At 35.4% G+C, this 5,000-nt stretch overlaps 1 protein-coding gene across 6 annotated transcripts in view; it reads left to right on the forward strand.

Annotated features, from left to right (window-relative positions):
• Positions 1-1,372, forward strand: part of LOC122263362 (tumor protein p53-inducible nuclear protein 2) — a 19,888-nt gene extending 18,516 nt beyond the window's left edge. For all 6 annotated transcript variants that reach the window (XM_043031757.2, XM_043031760.2, XM_043031759.2 and 3 more), the window contains one exon: positions 1-1,372. This exon is cut by the window's left edge and continues 1,222 nt beyond it. The gene's annotated coding sequence lies outside the window, so the exon portion shown is untranslated.
• Positions 1,373-5,000: the final 3,628 nt, after the last annotated feature.

Here is a 5,000-nt window from a genome sequence, read left to right on the forward strand (position 1 = left end):
GAGCTTTTGTGTAAATCTGACTTTTTATTTACTTTCTCTTTCTCTCTCTCTCTCTCTCTCTCTCTCTCTCTCTCTCTCTCTCTCTCTCTCTCTCTCTCTCTCTCTCTCTCTCTCTCTCTCTCTCTCTCTCTCTCTCTCTCATTGTCTGTTTCCTTTCCTTTTCCTTTTTCTCTTTTCTTTTCTCTTGGGCTGTATGTTGAAGGCCAGCAAAGATGCAGTGAGTGCCATTAGCTGTGCTCACGCTGTTACTATGTCCTAAGAACTACTCTCACTGCCACTACAGGATTTGTAAGGGTTAGGCCCACAAAGGATAGAATTACAAGAATAGTTGTTAAGAATGGCATTACTTGACGTGGTGTAATTTACGTATTGCAATATTTAATGTATATAAAATGAGCCAGCTGGTTTATGATATTTAAGAAGAAATAAGAAAGATCTCATGTGAATGTTTCAAAGTATTGAACACTAGTCCATAGGTGCTTTTATGCATGTGAAAATGTCCGGTAGTTGATGCTTGACAGAGGATTGTGTACCATAATAACCACACTTTCCTTTATATTTTATGGAGTTAAATGAACCTGTTATAATGGTATATATATATTACTTTTTTGTAATTAAATGCCTGTACTGAACCTTTGGGAAGTAAGTACAAAGTAAACTTGTTTAAATTTTACAGTCAGTGTAGTTATACCTCACACCACAAGAGTGTAACTGCCTGTACTGGTGGGATGACACACACAGCTCAGGGAAACTGTAGTGTAATCTTTTGTCACTTTGCAACCCCTGCCCCCCACCCTGTGTTGAGTTTGGTGCCTCCATATACTAAGCCATTCCCACATCAGTTTATAAAAACCCAGGATAACCCAAGTCCAGCTGCCAGTTCGCCTCAAGGCACCTGCTCCTCAAGTCAAACCAGAGGCTGGATTGCGAACAGCTTTTCCTCCCCTTTACTTCAAGGACATTGACTTCTGTGAGGCTGTTCGGTGGTCCTCGGATCACCTGGCCCACTAGACCGCTTGGCTCACTAAAAAAATGACGATAATATTAAATCAAATAGTGTAATACAGTTTCCTCTCTCTTCTTTCTTTTTTTTTTTAATTGTCATTATTTCAAATTTCATTACTAGATTCGTATTGAGGCACAAAGTGTTCAGCTTATTTTTAATTTGTGTGGATCTTGTATTTTAAGCTGTTTTCTCAGTATATGAATTAACTTAAAATTGTAAATAATGTATAGTCTTTCAATCATTGTAAATTGTTTTTATTTATTTTTTGTGTTCAAAGACAAAACACAGTTCCATCTTTTACATCCTTTGCCACTAAAGGATCGTGTATACAGTATGAGTCTGATAAAAAAAAAAAAGATTTTTTCCTTTTCTCATTTTATTTAACCTTTTATGCTATGAAGTACTGGTTTCAGGCTGTTAAGTTATCATCTTTGTGAAGCTTAAGCAAAATTCTGCTAACTTCAGTATTGAAAATTACTTTGATAGACTTGTACTAAATATTCTGGGTAATTGTGTAACCTTATTAAATTAGAAACTAATATTAATAAAAAATGAGACTCCCTTGTAAGAAAGGCTTTGGCAAAAATATTATGAAAGGAGACTTAACCTAATCAGCTAACTGTTATTTGAAGTGAAGAATCATACTATGATATAGAACAATAGCATCTGATAATTCTGATTCTCAAATATATACCAATGAGAAAGTCAAATAAGTAGCTTATATGTCTTGTCATTTGAGGTCTGGAGTCATTATGGATAAAAAGGAAAAGTATGAATTGTAATGTGATGCAAAAGAAATTAGAAAAGACAAAAGCCATCATTGGGTTAAAAAAAATCTCATAAGAATTTGTTATTATTTCTTTAAAGATGTCATTTGAGTCTCATGAATGCATTTTTCTGTATTTAAAATAAATAAATTGTTATATTTACGCAATTGAAGGATATAAGCCCACTTGTTTTTTTTTCTTTTTTTCGAAAGGACATACACAAGCCATTTTGCAAGTAAATATTTTTGGCTGTATGTAATACTATGGTATTAGGGAGTCAGCTGAGCAAACTGCCTGCCGATGGTGAATGCCATGAAGAGAGTCCTTTAACGGGTGCGGCAACATGCTGCGTCAGGGTACCTGCAGTATGAAGCAGGTGGAATGGGTATGTTGGCTGTACATCAGGACTTCCAATTCGTGGTATGTGTGCAGCATGGGTTCAAGTAAGTAAGAAATATCACCTGATATGTAAAAGGATTTAGACATTTTCAGAGAAGCTGAACATAAAAATCATGGTTGACCTGCAGTTCCTAGGTGTGGCTGTTATGGCCATCAATGTGGGTCTGTATATAATAAGGTTCTGGTGTGCAAGACTCACGGAGGAAAGTTTACTGATAACTCACATCCCATTTACTTCCTCCTTTCTGATATTCTATAAATCGAACATAAATAGTAATAATTTCAACCTATGCAGGTAGAATTAACTAGGAGGCAAAACGGAACCGGGACTGAGCCAAACTCGATCGGTCCCAGTAAGGTTAAGCAAGACTCGCGGACGAAGCTTGAGGTTGAGCACCTTGCTGAGTCCCGGATCCTCGAGCTAAGAATAGATACCGCTCACCAGTTACCCCGATAGCGCGCTCTCATCAGGCCTGGCTATAAGGGCGAGTTTGGCTCTAAAAGAGTCAGATAAGGCTAAAAGAACTCAGGATGAAGAATATATGAATCGGGCGCTTCACCTGTTAGGCTAAGGGGTCTCATGAAACGAGGGGAAAGTGCAAGGCTTCGATCAAGAAGCCAGCGAGCTACAAAGTATATTATTTTGAATATTTGAACATAGTGGCTTGAATGTATCGCAGAACCCTTGGATTTAATTAATGACCCGATTTCGTACAAGACAGACACTAATAACTAATATTTGCGTGATACAGAAGAGTAAATAAAGATATTTGTATAATTGAAGCCAAAATATTACATTACTTTGTACACCATACTATGGCGATATAATATTGGAGAAAAAGTGACGAATAGATGGATCAATAGCATTTTGTTTCGCGCGGGAACACATCCCACTATCGGGGGGCGGCCATTTCTATCAGCCTCGACTTCTCATTGCGGTCTCCTTAAAGTTTCTCTTGAATACACATTATTATTCTTAACCAAGGTTTCGCACAAAGACAAAAAACACACGCCTGCACACACACACGCACACGCACACACATACACATACACACACGCATTCGTAAACCTGGAAGATATCCGAGTTTCTATCACAATCCATTTAGAATCAATGAAAAGTCCTTGGAATTGCGAGGGCAGGTGATGACGGCTCCCAGTTGCAAAAACGTGAATCCCATGAGAACTGACAGTGCGGGAATTGGTTGTTTAACACCCGTAGACTTTTGCTCCTTTTGTTCAGCTTTGCACAAGGAGTAAAATCAAAGTATTTTTTGTGATGCGTATATATATATATATATATATATATATATATATATATATATATATATATATATATATATATATATATGTATATGTATATATATATACATATATATATATATATATGTATATATATATATATACATATATATATATATACATATATATGCTCTTCGCATATTTCAAGAAAAAAATATGGATATGTGTACGTCTAATAAGTGATTTCTCTAGCCAACCAAGACTAAAACTCCAGGGAACATAGACATCAAAAGTCTAAATCCCTATAAAAGAAGAAAGAAGAAGACCAAAACTGTCGACTAGTCAATGAAAAGAGGAAGAATTACTTAGGTATTTTTCTATACAGGTTTGGTTACCTTTCTGCCTGAGTATGTACAGACCTTTTTTTTTAATTCTCTTTCAATAAGCTTTCTGAATAAACCTCTCCTTAGTTCAGATGCTCTCTTTTGACTCTATGTAACAGAATGCAACAGATAAATATCATTAAGAAATTAGAACAGTCTCATCCAGATATTGTGAGTTGGAATTTCATGGTTAAGAGAACTTAAAATTCATCACCGGCTGACAATATCACGTTCCCAATTTAAGAGAATTTGTAAGCTCATTATGACTGATAAGCTGAGATATTCATTCGGGAAAGAACTTCGTGTATGAATTGGCTCATTGCACACATCAGCCTAGTTGGTATTAAGCCTTAAAAGTTGTATTCAAGTTTTCTAACTATATATGCTAGTCAGGAAGCTAGTCAGGAGCCATTTCTAATTAAGAAAATAAAATAAAAGAAAGATGAGAGGAAAAGAAAAGAAATGAGAAGAGGAGAGGAGAGGAGAGAAGAGAAAAGAAAAATGAGAAAAGAAAAGAGAAGAGAAGAAAGAAAAAAGAAGAGAAGAGAAGAGAAGAGAAGAGAAGAGAAGAGAAGAAGAAGAAAGAAAGAAAAGAGAAAGAAAGAAAGAGAAGAAAAGAGAAAGAAATGAATGAAGAAAGAAAGAGAAAGGGAAGAGAAGAAAGAAAAGAAAAGAAAGAAAAAAGAAAAGAAATGAGAAGAAAAGAAAAGAAAAGAAATGAGAAGAAAAGAAAAGAAATGAGAAGAAAAGAAAAGAAATGAGAAGAAAAGAAAAGAAAATAAAAGAAAGAAAAACGAGCTTCTCTTCTGACCAATAAGTGCCATACTCTGAATCGGAAACATCTAATCAAAATGGTTGCTTATAACTTTTGGTAAAGAATCAACTGTAACACAGAATCTAGTTAGGGTATAACTACTTTGTATCATCGGACACCAACTGGAATCCATCTATAATAGTATTTTTCAAGGTACCATTAAAGTGTAATTCATAGCACTCGCACGAAGGTTGCTTTTCGGCATTGAAGGAAGTAATGAAAAACATTTCTCACTTTAAATGTTGTGTACATAGTGACAGTGGCATTGAATACAGACACTAATAATAAAACTTAACATATGCACTAATTTGACCAGACAGACTTAGGCTAGTCTATATGTCATGAGATAATGATTTTCTTTTATATATTACAACAGGCCAGGCCAGAATTAC

This window comes from Penaeus japonicus, unplaced genomic scaffold, assembly GCF_977035675.1.
Source record: "Penaeus japonicus unplaced genomic scaffold, GWHDUDI00000001_assembly GWHDUDI00000038, whole genome shotgun sequence".
Lineage (NCBI taxonomy): Eukaryota > Metazoa > Arthropoda > Malacostraca > Decapoda > Penaeidae > Penaeus > Penaeus japonicus.